The sequence below is a fragment of the Mustela nigripes genome, chromosome 5 (genome assembly GCF_022355385.1).
Source record: "Mustela nigripes isolate SB6536 chromosome 5, MUSNIG.SB6536, whole genome shotgun sequence".
Lineage (NCBI taxonomy): Eukaryota > Metazoa > Chordata > Mammalia > Carnivora > Mustelidae > Mustela > Mustela nigripes.
Window position 1 is genome coordinate 80,028,511 of NC_081561.1, and position 16,667 is coordinate 80,045,177.

Consider the following 16,667-nt stretch of genomic DNA (forward strand, 5'->3'; position numbering starts at 1 on the left):
GACCCTGAGATCATGACCTGAGCCAAAGGCAGTGGCTTAACCCACTGAGCCACCCAGGGGCCCCCAAAAGGACCCTTCTATTTATCAAAGGGATCATTGCAAGATTCCTTTAAAGGATGAGCTCTTACGTTTACAATGTTTCCATTTAGAACAAGTTAATCTGCCTGTAGCTTCTCCGTACTGAAGGCAGTATGTCAATATACTGTGCATGTCTCATTAAAATGACAGAACTTTCCAGAGCAAAAAGCTGTTCAGCCATGACTCAATAAATCAGGGCAAGGGAAAGGAGGCTCAGCCAAGGAGAATCATGAAGAAGGATAAGCAGGAAGGACGGAATAAGATAAAAAGCTTCAAAGGTGCTAAAAGTTCTGAAATGAAGGCTCTGGAAAACGTTAATCCTCAGATACCCAGTGAAACAGCAAAATATTAGAGAAACTCCATGGCTTGTTGACATCACATATATATGTAATTAATCTGCCCCAGAGAGTATTTTGAGGTCAGAGTCTCTGTATCGTTGTCAGGCGTGACCTGGCAATGAGCCCAACATAGTAGACCTCAGTAAATATTTGTGGGATGAAATTATTAAGAAATGGCACCAAACAACACATTTGATTCAATTAAACTGAACCGACCCCTCATTTTGGTACCTTTGGAAATACAGTAACAGCTGAAAGAAGGGGATAAAAAATTGTGTGTAGTCCTCTAATGCAAACAAAACAAAACACCAAGTCACAACCATTGGCAAGGTGATTATTAATTTTTCTCCTGACAATGCAATAGAAGAGTTACCTAAGTTCAGTAGTAGTTAGGACTAATCTAGTGTCTCTGACTACCAATGCATCCTATGTAATAGATTCTCTCCAGATCCCTGGATCAGAAGCCAGGCTTATAGTAATGGTCGGACTCCCTACCTCCCAGCTCCACGACCCAACCCACAACCAGACTGGGACCAAGAGCTCTCCCTCAAAGGCGAGGGTCCCACCTGCTGACGCATCCATCTGTTCACTTCAAGACAGCACCCCTACCAGTGTGGTCTATGGCCCTCACCCTTATCACTTGCCTCTTAGAGATGCAGAAATACTGCTAACAGCAAAAGGCTGCCATGTCCATTTTCATGATCTTCTCTTCAAAATGGGGAGACCCAGGAGAGAGAGAAAAGATTTATATGGTCATATCCAGAGGTCATGGTCCTAATCTGTAAACCAGGAAGCAGATTATACCAGGTATTGTGGCATCCCCCTCTCCTGATCCTACAGCCAAATCTCCCTTATTTTTTGGTAGTGGAGGACAGGGATTAAGTGGATAATAAAAGCTCAGATAATCCCAAACCCAATTTTAGCCAGTAGTTAACCACTTCATTGCCTCCCAAACCTTGACCAGAGCAGCCCAACAGAAGGCAAATTGCAGAGCCACACAGCTCCAATGCCAACTTATATGTACTCTTCCATCAAGCCTGCCAGCCTTTTATCTTCTCCTGCCATTCACCCCACCACCACGTATATGTTCCAGTATGGGGACTTATGAGGCTACACAGTAGAAGTCATGCATCCAGAGGAAAGGGGAAGGAGAAAAGGACTTTTCAAACTGACCTCTTGAAAATGGCGCCTTGTCTTTGCCCTTTAGGGAGCTATGGCTTTCGACTTCCTGAGCTCACTCAGGGCTTCCTGCCTGTGCTGCCCTGGGAAGAGTACAAACTGGTTAACCAGCTAAAAAGGCAGGAACCCCCTCGTGGCTGACAGCCTCCAAAACAGCCCCCAGTGAGTCCCACTGACACACCCCTTAAAACCAGCAAACAGCAATAATAGGACTTGAAGGGAACACTGAGTAGCACCTGTACTTTGAATGGCTGGAAAAGGGCTATTTCTTTGAGAAAAAGTATTCTATGAACAGTTTTTGTTTTGACCTCCACAGAGTAATTACCACTAACAATACGTACTATGTATTACCTCTAACATTATCTCTCGCCCCAACCATTTGGTCTGGTAACACAGAGAATCCCTCCCAGTACTAGAACTTGTCACGGCTAGTACGGTGTGGTGAACATCTCCCTTGACTCCAGTCTCCGCATCAGTCACCAGAGTTTTATTCTTTCATGCAGTGTCTCGTCCTTCCTTGCTACGCTCACAGCCCCCAGCTCAGATGAGCCCCTCTACTGATTTCCACAGCTTTCCCACAAATTCTCCCCCTTCCCACTCCTCATTTCCACATCAAGTTCCTGAAAATCCTCTCATCCCATTGTTTAAACACGGCAATGCTGGACTCAGACAAATGGTTCTGTAAATTTTGGAGAAAAAAAAAAATGCTTCTGACATAATGCTCATTGAAAAAGATCCCAGTAAGTTCTGAAGCTTCTATTTTCAAAATCCACCCCGATTCTGAGCAAGTCTGTCACCCCCATTTTGCCCCTCCCTATGCCAAGTCACAATGACAATATCGCAATGGTTCTTATCACCCTCTCTACATGTGTTACAAAGATCCTACATGAATTTCATAATCAGAATGGCCATTGTTGTTAAACCACTGCATGCTGGCTAAAGACCAACAGTGTTAGTCTGACACTTAGACTCCTCTGAAGTCCCAGTTTAAGTCTCAATTTCCCCCTCAGTATAAACTTCAGGCTTCTTTTGAATCACTGCCGAGTTGGCTGGCCCTGGAAGCCAAGTGCCCAGCATCATAGGAACTAGCTCTTTGTGCTGAGATGTCATCCTCAGAAGAAAATAACAGAACGAAACCTGCCTGACAACTCAAAAACTGGAAGTCCCAAAGCCATGCTGGTCCTTTCTTGTAAAAGCAAAGCAGAGAAATTCAGGCCAGTGGCAGAGTCGGCACCATTCTGTAAGAGCCCACCACAGTGTCCAAGTGGGTGAGCACCATGTCAGACCTCACGGAAGCATAACTACCACCACCACCCTCCCCATGCCTTACCCCTCCAGGCCCGGCTTAGACACCTACAGACCCCCCCAACACCTGGGCCAGATGCTCACTCTAGGTCTTATACAATGCCAACAAAAGTACTAAAGTAGAGGAGACAAAATAAACATCTACCAACCACTCCAGGCCTCCACAGGCTAGTCCCTTCTGATTCAATTTTATCCTTGAGCCTCAGAGGCCGCAACTGTTCCAAAAATCAACCTTAACAAGCCTCTCCACCAGCCTGATAGGGCTAATTCAACCAGAAACCCAGGAAAGACAGACAGGTGGGAGTAAGTTCAGCTGGTAAGACAAACAATTAAACGTTAAAGGAATTAGAGAGAGGGTGCAGACCTTGGGCATAGGCAGAGATGAGGAGAAAAGCAAGAAAAACAACAGCAGCAAAGGGAATAAGTTGGAAAAGATGTCATCTGCAAAGCGCTGATGTGAAATAGGGCAGATACGAAGAAAGGGGCATTAAGATCACTCCAAGCTACCAGGGGCCAGCTTGTTGACTAGGACGTTAGTCACTCATGCTCTCCTAGAAGACAAGGCAAGTTCAAACCAAAAGTCCACTTCCTGGTCTGGAACTAATACCGGGTACCTGGGTGGCCCAGTCAATTAAGCTGCTGCCTTCAGTTCACAATCCCTGATTCCTGGGATGGATTGCGCTGTCGGGCTCTTGGCTCCTTTTTTTTTTTTTTTTAATTCTTTTTTTTAAGATTTTATTTATTTATTTGACAGATCACAAATAGTAGGCAGAGAGGCAGATAGAGAGAGGAGAAAGCAGGCTCCCCATGGAGCAGAGAGCCTGATGCGGGGCTTGATCCCAAGACCCTGGGATCATGACCTGAACCGAAGGCAGCGGCCTAACCCACTGAGCCACCCAGGCGCCCCACGGCAGTGGCTTTTAGCCCTCTGAGCCACCCAGGTGCCCCGGGCTCTTGGCCCCTTAAGGGGCCCGCTTCCCCCCCCCCCCTTCCCTTTCGAACCGCAGGGGGGTGTGGCCCCCCCCCCCCCCCCCCTTCGTGCGCGCGCGAATAAATAAAATCCTTTCAAAAAAGAAGAAGACGAGGAAGGAGCAATATAACAACCATGTGAAATAAAGAATATTGTCGGAATCGGCTGTCCAGGAACCATGGAGGGAAAAGGAATTACAGAGACTCGAGGGATTCCTTGGGCAAACCTCTTTGCTGCTAAATCTATAGACATAATTTAAATTTAACTTAAAATTTGGAAATAAATACAGTAAATGAGCTTCATCTTTTCCTTTCCTAAATGATAACAATGTAGCAATGAGTATTATTTCTTAGGTTGACTGTAGGTTTCATGTAGGGGAGGTTTTCCCTTCACAAAGAGCCAAAATCATGAACAGAAAGGGACTTCCCATACAGAGGAAGGGTGCTCAGAAGTAGACCGTGTGTGGCAGTGAAGACCTGGGCTCTGGGGACAGTCTTCACGGTTCAAATCCCAGCCACACCATTTCCTCGCTGTGTGGTTTTGTCCAAGTCATTTAGCCTCTACAAGACCCATCTTCTTATGGGCATTTATAGTTACAACAATGTTGTGAGGATTTATGAAATTCTTATGTAAAATAAGAAAGAAAAATAAACTCACAAAGTAATCCGTATGACACACCATAGTACACTACCCTGGCACTTAATAAACTAACAATTAATGTTGGCCATTACCATCATTTTTAGTCTAATTAACAAAGAGCCTAGTGAGAACACAGGGCACGTGTGGATCATAGAATGCCCATGTTCAAGGGGTTTAAGGAACCTTCTTTCTAGTCCAGTACCCACTCCCCATCCTCCACACTCCCCTACTTTTACAAGGGAAGAAAATACGTGAGTGAATTCAAAGCTACCCCCCAACACTTTTTTCATTTCATTTCATTTTATTTCTTTTCAGTGCAAAGCCTATTTTTCTCAAGAAATTACTGTTTTCCTTGTGCTTTCTCTTTGCAGCACGTTAGGAACAGGTTACCTCCAGTGCGGATTTTCCAGCAGAGCTGGCTCTTACTTTTTGGTGCCACCAAGTGGCAGAGCTTAATGGCACAGTGATGTTTCCCCCAGACAGCACCCCAATTTAGCATAGCCTAAGATCCGTTTTAGATGGCATTGGAGGGCCCCTTCATGCTCATCAAATTAATGGCTCACACTCTGGATTGAGAGAAGATGCAAAAGGTACCAGTGGCTCTATAGAACACTAGGGGGGAAAAAGAAGAAAGAAAGAAACCTGTAATGAGAAAGAGGAGTGGAAAAAGGGTTGGTGTTGGTCAGCTTCACCCATTCCTTTGAGGCCTGGGAAGTAATTTGTTTATTTGTTTTAAGAAATACATGTCTGGCTTTCTGGGCAGGAAGAGACCTGTTTTATGAGAGAGGAGCCCATAATACACATTTTGAGTGAATGCTGAATGGTCAAGAGCTAATATCAGTATTTGGCACAAAATTAAGCCCAAAGTTGAATCTAGCTGTCTAACTTCTCAAATACAAGTATAAATATGAAATCTCATGCCTCAAATTGTGACTTTATTACTAAAATTTTTAGTAGTCAAATTTTAAAAGGGCAGAAACACTATTTCACAGAATTGTCACTTATCAGCTCCCTCTGGTATGCAATTACACTATAGTGGACAGTCCTTTCAAATGGCTTTCCTAATTATATACTTCCAACCTTTTTATGCACAGTAGAATTTAATACAGGAAAGTTACTTTCAGAAACATATTTTCTACAAGAAACTGTGTACCTTTAGATTCAGAGATTTGGAAAATGTGAAAAAAAAAATCCTTCAACTTTAATTACTAAAAATGATGAGGTCAGCGCTCCAGAGCAATCAATTCACCAGTCTTTTGTTTCAAGTTCTAGCCTCTAGAGAAGAAAAATTATAAGATACGATCCTCTTAAAGCATTTGTTGATAAAGTCTACTTTTTTAAGGTTTGAATAGTGACAATCATAGGCTCCTGAGGTGTTCATTCCCCCCTAATATTTTTTCTTCCCACTTTTAAAATTCTTTATTCTGTCTGGGCCAAGGATGATTTATCCTAGATGCTTTTGTACGTGATTTTGGAGTGACAATATTGACAGTCGACTTTTTAAAATTCTTCCCATCAAAATGAAAGAGGTCCAAAGAACTTTTTTTTTCTTAAAAGATTCGATGACTGAGTAAGATTAAAGGACCAATTATCAAATATTGTTCCTAAAGATTATATTTTAAGGGGAGCCGGTGAGGCTCAGTTGGTTAAGCATCTGTCTTCAGCTCAGGTCATGATCCCAAGGTCCTGGGATCAAGCCCCAAGTCGGGCTCTCTGCTCAGCAGGAGCCTGCTTCTTCCTATTCTTTCTATGTGTGCTCTCTCATTGTTATCTCTGTCGCTGTCTGTCTCTCTCTCTCTCAAATAAATAAATAAAATCTTTTTAAAAAATTATATTTTAAAAAACATGGTGGGAGAACAAGGAAATCACTGAAGAGTAAAATTATGATATAATCTAATTTCTTTATTCCATCTTGTATTATTATTTAAAATTTTATAAAGCTTTTGACCCAAAATGTAAATAATGATCTTTCTAAAGCTATCTAGCTAATGAATCTTGTTTATCCATAACTATCAATCCAACTCCCTGTTCATTTGGCCATTTTAAAGTTCATCATAACTCTTTTGGTACATAAAACTAGCAACTGTACTACCGCAGCATTTCAGTCTTGCCATAATAAATATCTCAATCAACAGCTAGACTTAGACATATGGCTAATGAGGACATTTTCATTTCAAGTTACATTTGGAATGCCTACTATGTTTAAATGTGAATATTCAAATATTGACAACTAACCAGAATGACAAACTTTCTTCACACTACTGATACTGATATATTGATTAGACACAGTGATTAGATACTATGTGATGACAATTTGTTGATGAAAAGTTTAGGGATGCCACAAATAACAATGAAAGGAGCATTTCGCTGCTTGGTCTTCTGAAGATCAAAGCCAACGCAAACTTGAATTACAGATCTAGGCCAAATCCCAGACCCAAACTCAAAATCTGGTGCAACCCTTATTTATAGTCTTGAAATGGGCGGCAGGGGAAGTGCCCAGAGACAGAGACATTAAGACTGATTCCAGTCTTAAGTCCCTCCGCCTGAGTAATGGTGGGCATGTTACAAAAGCCCTAAGCCTGACCTTCTTCACCAATAAAACAGGAACAGTGTAACCAGAAGATGGAATGAGCCTAAGTAGGTGCAGCACTTACCACAGGACTTGTCCTGTCATGCATAAATCCTAGTTGCTGCAATTATTGTACTTACCCTGATCATCATCGTTAATATTAGGAATATATCTACTTTGGGGGTTGTGAGAATTAGAGGCTACCTATAAATAGCACTTGAAACACTTTGCGCTCATTTTATAGATGGAAGCTCATATTATCTGGGCACCTACAGAACTTTGAAAAATGCTATAAACAAAACCTTAATTGTGAATTCAGAGGGAATGCAACCAACAGGTATATATGCTGCTGACATTGGCATGTCATTTCTTTTCAACCTAGTGCCCTCACCTCCTTCCCCTCATAGGGAACTCTGCACCTTAAAAATCCTGGGAAAGCAGAGCCTGTCTCTTCCTAGAGGGGCTGAAAACACTAGACAGTGGTTTCACAGCATTCCTGGAAGCAAAGCCTAATAAGATCAGCCAATCCAATGCACCCATTTGAGATTTTCACATTGCAAGGTAGTGATGTAAAGCAACAGAGTCTGGAAAGCTGACTAAGGGATACGGAGGAAGCGATGACATCCACTTTCAGGTGTGTACGAGTGGTAGTGTTCTGTGGCTGGCAGCAGCGGCTTCAGTGGTCCTTGCCAGTGTGAAGCTGGACAAGAATTGGCTCTGGCTCTCATGGGCAGCTGCCTTGATCCCGACTTTTTCCAAACCTAGCACTCCAGACTTCCCAACATTTCTAGAAAGTACCCAATACCTTTTCAATAAATTACTATTCTGCTTAACTTGATCGAAGTCCATTTCTGTTGATTGCAGCTAACACTTTTGCAGAAATTGGTGACAAGTGTTGGGGTGCAGGTGATAGAGCCCCAAGTGTGGCACCGCTGAGTGCAGGTAAGGTAGTGAGGACGCCACCATTCCTCGCAGGCTGCCTTGCCCAGCCACGAAGATGAATTACAACCTGAACGTGGCCCCCTTGAGTTGACCTGTGGACTGGGATTTCCAGCTGGGAACTGGGGATGCTTGTGATGCAGGTAAAAGACAACTTCTTAGCTGTTGCTTATTATGCCTTGGGCTAGGGACTATGAGTCTATAAGGCTCTAGTATTAGGGAAAATTCACGATGTTGGACTATGTTACTACTTTTTATGGTGTTCAGTAAGATATATCGAAAACAACGGACAATTTTAATTGAAAGTGGCTGGTTTTGGTTTTTGCAGAACGCTGACCTCTAAAATGGCTGTTTTAAAAGCAGAAAGAAAGGTTAGTATGGCTTTACTATTTGAAATAGGTGAAGAGGAGTCAGAGGCACAAACTTCCAGTTATCAAATAAATAAGTAACGGGAAGGAAAAGCACAACGTCAGGAATATAGTCAATAATAATGTAATAAGTAGGCGGTGACAGACAGTACCATGGTCAGCATTTTATATGTATACAATTATATATATATTGTATATAATTTATATTGTATGTAATTATATATATATATGTGTGTGTGTATATAATACCATGGTCAGCATTTTATATTGTGTATAATTGTCAAATCACTATGTTGTACTTGAAACTAAAAGGTCAGTTATGCTTGAGATTAAAAAAAAAACAACAACAGTTTTTTCTGTGGCCTACAAGCTAAATTGACTAAAAATCTGATAATTTACTGCCCTGCAAGATTGTAAAATTAAAATTCTCAATGCCAAACTAAAGTTTTCGAACCAAGACAAAGACTGCAGAGACTAGGCAGGAAAAAAGACTCTAGCAGAAGACAGCCTGATCACCTGGGCCCTGCCTGTGAGCCTCCTGTAAGTCTTGTCAGCAGGACTAAGCGTGAAATACTTTCCATGGGAAGAAGCAGCTGGAATGAAAGCAGCCTGAGTTTAGATGAGATTGTTGCTTTGAAATATCCTTTACCCTGGACACAAGGGCGATCAGGCAAAGTACAGAGGCAGATAAGAAAGCAGATCAAAAAGCCAAGCTGCAAAGGTGATGTCTGGGTAAGATCTCTGGCTGTGGTTTCTGTTCCATGGAATTAACCAGAAGCAAGTAAACAAAATACCTGCTCAGTTTCTAAAGCCTCTGCATTACCCAAAATGCTCTGATTCCAGCCAACATCTTGTGATCGTGTCACCCTTCAAAGCAAATCACAAGCCGTCTGAATTCCTACCTATGATAAATAAACTGCGAAAGATTTGTACCTCCAGAAAGGGCATTCCCCTTCCTAATGCCCGTCACAGACGGGCCCACAGAGAACAGTGGACAGAACATTCATCTGCAGAACCTGCAGGACCAGGGTGGCAGAATGGCTGCCAGGGCATAGGACATGGACTCCAGTGATCCAACCCATGCTTTGAACCAATGACCAGTAGATGCTACTTCCATTCTTCCCTCCCCCAAGTGAGTATTTACCGTTGTGTTCATTTTCCACCATTGTGTATGAGATCATTCTGGGGAGGGTAGTAAGAGACAAAACTCTTACCGGGAGACTTCTGCACCAAGAGGAAGATGTTACCGAGAGATATTGAACTTGGAGCCGGATATGAAATCTCAACAAAGTTTTGAGTTGGCTCCTTTTGGAAAGGAGTGACTGCATTCACCCAAGCATATTTGAATTGATCTTAGCCAAGCATATCATACTTGCCAATGGTTGGTTCAAGAACCCAGAGCATAGCATTCCCCCAGCAAATATGGTTATTAGTTTGGGGATGGGTATGTGTCTCAAGTAGACCAAATTAACTGAAGGGAAGGCCTTTATAACCGATGGCATGACTCCCACTCCCATACTTCTCGATCCCTCCACCACATTCCTTCAGTTAGGTACTGTCTTACAACCTTAAGAGAAGCCCACTGATGAACACAAGGAGAAAGGCAGAGTGGAGAAAAGAGCAGAGAAATTGAGACAGAGCCACCTTCATACTATACCTGAGGCCTACATTATTTCTGGACTTCTTGTTACTTGAGATAATAAATCTTCTTCTTGTCTAAGACAATCCAAATTGGGGTTTCTGTTCATTTTCTGCCCAAAGCATCCTGATATGCCAACCAAGTGGAAAGTTAAGGTTATCAGCTGGAACATATTTGCCTCAAAACCTCGGATAAGAGAATATTAAACTGGCACAAAAGGCACCTGGTTCCTAAACCAAGAGTTATCCAAAAGAGAGCTGAAACGAACCATGAGGTCCTTCATTGACAAATACGTTTAGGGCAAAAATTTTATGTGTCTCCTATATTTATTTTATATGTGGAAAATGTTACTGCTCCTCCATGCACAATACTGCTATAAAGTTTACTTTTTAAATGAAGGTGTCTGTTTAAAAAAGGAATCAATTTAAAGAAAAATACTATCTCAATTATATTAGTTTCTTATAGTTGCTGTAAGAGTTTCATAACCTAAGTGGTTAAAACAACAGAAATTTATTCTTTCACAGTTCTGAAGGCCCAAAGTCCAAAATCAAGATGGCAGCAGGGCCATGCGCCCTCTGAAGCCTCTAGAGGAGGATCCTTCCTTGAATCTTCCAGCTTCTAATGGTGGCCAGAATCCTTGTAGTCCTTGGTTTAGAGAAGCATTACTCCCCTCTCTGCCTCTATCCTCCTGCGGACTTCTCCTCTCTTATGTGTCTGTGCCCATATTTCTGTCTTCTTATAAGGACTTCAGTCGTTGGATTTGGGCTCACCCTAATCCAATATGCCTTTATCTTCACTTGATTCTAACTGCAACTTCCAAATAAGGTCAAGTTCATAGTTACTAGAGCTTAAGTTGTTATATAGAGGCCACCCATTGGGGCAGCATTTTTATGAGCATCTGGCCCTGTTCTAATTATTGACATCTTCAATTGGAACTGAATTCCATTATCTCTGACTAAAATTAACCATCATTGTACTCTGAAATGCCTTCCATTACTCTGGGCACTATTTTCCAGTACCTGGCATTACCCTCTGATTTCCTAGTTCTCTGGTGTCCCTCCTCACAGGGAAACAAGGGGCTTATAATTTAGACTTAAATCAATTATAGAAAGTAATTATTACATGCTGTACCTCAAAGAGCTTGATCCACAATTAATTACTTGGCAAAAAATGGGGGAGGTGAATTTAGGATGAGTAATTTTTCATTTGGAAGACCACAATTGGAATGGTCAACTATTTAAAATTGAGAATGACAGTCTGGGAAGAAAAAAAATAATAAACCTTTTAAATGGTTTCATGAAATCTTGGTAGCTTTAGGTATTAGGAAGGTTTTCCTGTCCCATTTGTTGAAGTAATAAAGTGTGAAAAATGTTAAATCTGATTAGCTATGCCTGTCTAGCATTAATCTACATCTGAAAGGAAAGAAAAAAATATTCAAAACTTCAATCACTGTTCTTTCCTGTTTTAATCAGTTAAAAAAATATTTTCCAAAGCTGTTCAGAAAACAGTGGTGTACAGGTACTCTGAAAAATCATTCAGGAACCCATGGGCCAGTGACCAAGGCAAACGCATTTTTCTGAGTATGGTCAAAAGCCGTTTTCTCTTCACAATGTAAGTTCAGATTCTTGGCTGTGTGTGAACCACCTGGTGTTCATAGACCAATGCAGGAATGCAGAAAACTGTTTCCATGGTGATGAGACTTTCCTCCTGGCAACCACCCTTCCCCCACCTCCCATCTTTCCCCACTATCTGGGGTTTAGTTAGGATTTCTGGGAAGAGCAGGGATAGATGTACAGCAAGCATGTTGTGGTTTTTCCAAGTGCAGTTACTGTGCGTCTTTATGACTTTAAGTCATGGATGAGTCTCCCTGCTGCCATTTGGAGATAGTCACAAACTCATCAGAATCCATCCAAATCTTCTTACATTTGAAATCACTCCATCAATAGCATTTTATTTAACATCTCAGTATATGAACAGACACTTCTCTATAGCCGTGGTCAGCAACTACAGCTCAAAGGCCAAAGCCATCCTACCACATGTGTTTGTAAATAAAGTTTTATTGGAAGATGGACACACCTAATTGTTAGCATATTGTCTATGACTGCTTTCATGTTCCAGTGACAGAGGCGGGTAGTTGGCAGAAGTGACACAGTATATGGTCCACAGGCCTAGGAACATTTTCTTTCTATCTGGCACTTTGCAGAAAAAGTTTTGTCCATTCTTGCCCTAGAGGATGTGGAGTCAAAATCTGGTAAAGAAGACTGCATAGTTTAGAAATATGTACTACATGCTATCATAATCACAGAGAATTAAGTGAATGTTACTAGGAATCCCCACATACCACTGAGGACAGAAGTGGGTTGGAAAGAATCTCTAGAAAAGGTAAGACTGAAAGATAGGAAGCCTTGGGATATACAAATCTAGGGCAAGGAGAGAGGCATTCAAGGCAGAGGATGGTGAAGGAAACAGTCTCCAGTATCCTGACACATGGAAAACCCACGAACCCTGGAAAGAACCATGCAAACATGGAGTGTGGCTCTCACGGTGAGCACAAGTTTATAATAGTAGGAGGAGAGAGTGGGCATAGCAGGACGTGAGGCTGGGGCCAAAGACATACAAGCTCTTGAAAGTCAAGCAAATAAAATGACCTGAATCCGTAGGGAATGACGACACCCCAAACTGGAAACTGATCTGATGAAATCTTTGTTAAAAGTAAATTCAGGAGCACCTGGGTGGCTCAGTGGGTTAAAGCCTCTGCCTTCAGCTCAGGTCATGATCCCAGGGTCCTGGGATCGAGCCCCACATCAGGCTCTCTGCTCAGCGGGGAGCCTGCTTCCCCCTCTCTCTCCACCTGCCTCTCTGCCTACTTGTGATCTCTCTCTGTCAAATAAATAAATAAAATCTTAAAAAAAAAAAAAGTAAATTCAGAAAATCTAATGAAGATTGAAGCACAAAGAAAGGAAGAAGAAAGAGAAGGAACCCGGTTACTATCATCTATGTCCTGCTGATTATGTCCCAGCCACTACTCTAAGCACTTTGCGTGTATTAACTCACTCACTGCTCCTGACAACCTTATGAAGTAAGTACTGTCATGACTGCCACCTTATAGATGACAAATCTGTAGCTATGAGAGGTTAAAAAACTTGCTCTAGGTCCGACTGGTGGAAATGTGCAGAGCCAGGGTTTGGATCTTGGTAATCTGGTTCCTTAGTCTAGCTTCTACGGTCATCAGTTATGAGATTGTTGCAAGAGTATGAAAGGGAGGTGGTAAGAATTCACTTATACTTGTTTCCATGGCCACACAAGGTACTCCATAAATATATTTGATGAGTAAGTGCTGAATGAAAGAAAAGAAGAAGAAGAAAATAAGAGCAACAAAGTATATTTTGCAGGGGGTGGGGGATTGGTGGTGATGGGGGAGATTCCATAGCGTTCAGAGCCTAATATAAAAGACAGGGAGGAGAAGGAGATGACAACGATCATTTTAGTAGTTCTCCTTAGGATGAGTGAAAGAATGAGGGAATTTACACACAGACAGGCAAACCAACAAAATAGGAAAATTCAGCTCTGGGGAAAAAGGTAATAAATTCACTTTGCGATCAAACAGGTAATGAATTTGATGAGATGGCAGAGCATCCAAGTAGAGAAACACTAAGCCCTTAAAGGTATAGGACCAGGCTTTAGGAGGAAGCTTGAGTCAGAACAACAAGGTTGGTGGGTGAGCTTTGTGGATGTGATGGAGAGGACAGGTTGTCTTTCTCACACTGATGGAAAAAATGAAGTGATCTTCACTCATGACATGGACACCAAATAAAGCAAAGAAAACCATGGTGACAGATGATGACAAGTTACGAAATTGGCCTAGTGAAGAAGAATGTGGGGCTGGCTCTAGAGGAAACTGGGAAATAGAAGAGAATATCCATATATTTAATGCCTGTTCCATGTCCAGTGCTCCGACATTGCACTTGGCCATCACATTGAGTCTGAAACTGGTGGTGTGTCTCCCCTTGAGAGCAGAGGAAACAGAGTTAGAAAGGATAAATGACTTACAGAAGAACAAAAGGCAGAAGGTCACAGAGCCAGGATTTAAGCCCAGATCTGCCACTCCAAAGCCCATACTCTTAAGTACCACCTGACTGCAAAAGTGTCCTTCCACACACTTCCCAAAGTTCCCTACGACCTTCTGCACCGATAGTATATGATAATATATGATTCTGTAAATTGTTCCATGATCCTTGCATCCCATGAAAGGGCAAATCACAAGTAACTGCTTATAAAGCCACCCCTCCATAGGGTATGTTCACTAAAATGCTCATTTCAGACCAGTTTTGGGGAGAACTTTGGAGGAATGTGCTAGTGTTCCTAAGCTTTTGAAAAACTCACCCAATGCTTTCTCCCTAGATGTCCTCATTTCTGGTTCCTACAAGGTTGGCCCCTCTCTAAGTGATAAGCTCTGAGGACTGGATCCAGGGTATTGCCCTCAAAAATCTGAATCCCAGGAATCCCTCCCTCCAAATCTCAGTATTTAGTACAAGGACATAATAATTCATTTGGAATAATAAAGATAAAAATGCATTAGTCTGCTTTTAAATATGAATAGAAGAAATACCACTAAATGCAATAAAGGCTATTTTAAAAAAGGTAAGAGCTGTCTCTTAATTAACACTCTCTTTTCATTGACTTAGTTTGCATCACATATATAAACAAAGTTTGGGTTCCAGTTCCATATTAAACATACCTGATGATTTCACGAATTGTCTTCAATATGCCCATTCTAATTCTTTCTTTCTGAGATCAGATAGCCAATCTCACAGATGTTGGAACAAATTTCTTCCTTGAAATTCATTTCGTAGTGAAGTCACACTGACTCATTGTATATCTCAAATAAATAGATTTCTTCACATAAATATCAATATTGACAAAGCTAAGGAAAGAAGTTTGAATGCTTAGCAGTGAAGAAAATGGAAGTACTGTGTCTCCAGAAACTCATAGTAACAATAATAGCATATAGGTTACCTTCTCATAGAAAATGAAACCAAGGAGCAGCAAATATTTCAGGCAAGCAGCTCAGAGCTTCAGATGCAGAGCTGATCTTCAATTTCTCTTAAAACCTCACACCTTTGCATGCTGTGGATGAAGGGATTGAGCTCCACAAAATTGCAAGAAGCTTGACATTTCTTGAACCTAATTGCCCTCCAGGAGAAACAGGTCTAGCAGAACGTAGAAGCCTTCTAGATCACCATGTTAGGAGAGAGGATTCCGGTATCTCTAAGACATGGCTACTGGCCACGGTGGGAAAGACTCCTCAGCATGACACCTAAGATTATTGATACATCTCTGACCAGTCACTAGAGCCCTGCTGTTGAACCACAGCTGCACTAAACAAAGTGGGCTAGTAGGGACCGAGGGAGGAGCAATAGGCTGAGTAGGAACATTGTGAAAATAACTATGAGTCCATGGAGCAAGGCATGTGCCTGTGCCAAAAACTCACCTTACAATATTCTGGCCTTCACATCTATACCAACTCTAGAATACATACTCAAATTTCTGGGTCTTTCTCCTCCTTTGAAAAGAAGAGTAGTAATTTTATAAGATACAGGGGTCCTCTTTCTTTCTCTAATGGTTGTTTCAAGTCCTAATCTCAACATCCACCAGATGCTCCCTCTACTTTTCATGGAAGACAATGCAGTATCACCCCCTTGGTGGACTTTACTGACACTCTTCAGCAGCCTGGTACCACACCTTGGTCAAGGTTCCCTTTGCCTTATATAATCTGCTGTCAGTTCTCTCACTATTCTCCCCGTGTTTGCTAACTTGTCTTTATTCCTGGACTGTGAGTTCCTTAGGGCAAGCAGTTATATCCTCATCACCCAACACAGGGTACAGATGGCAGACAGCTTTTCAGGCGTTCTCCAAGCCCTTGGGACTAACCACTCTCCCCTCCCATGGTTGGTTGAATACTGTCCCTCCAATAATTTCTAGACCCCTGAACCTCACAATGTGACCTAACTTGGAAATGGGAACTTTGCAGATGTCCTTAAGGTAACTGAAGTGAGACCTTACTAGATTGAGGTGGGCACTAAATCCAATGACAGTATCCATGTATGAAACGGGACAGGAGACCTCAGAAGCTGTACTAGACAAGAACGTATACTCCCCAAGAGTCTTCAGAAGGAGTGTAGCTGACATCTTGATTTTGGACTTCTGGTCTCCAGAACCATGGGAGAATAAATTTCTGTTATTTTTAAGCCATCAAGTTTGTGGTGATTTGTTACAGCAGCCCAAGAAAACTAATATACTTCCTTTCTCTGGAGGTTTCCCAGCAATCCACATGGTTTTAGATTCTAGGGAGCCATGTTGGGACTACAAAATTCCATTCCCTCACCTCACCCACAGGGTTCCCACCTGTGGGCATATATTGAAGCTAGGCCAACAACATTCCTTTTTTGGGAGTTTGAGGGATAACAAAAGAGAAATGTTCTTTTCCCATTTTTCTATGTCACTCAAGTTTCTGCCCAAAGGCTAGCACCCCATAGATACATTCCTAGCATCCTATCTAGAATTCTTCTTCTCATGACTCTAGATCTCTATGCAGGTGATTTTGGAGTCCTTATTTCCACCTGGCATTATATTATTTATATAC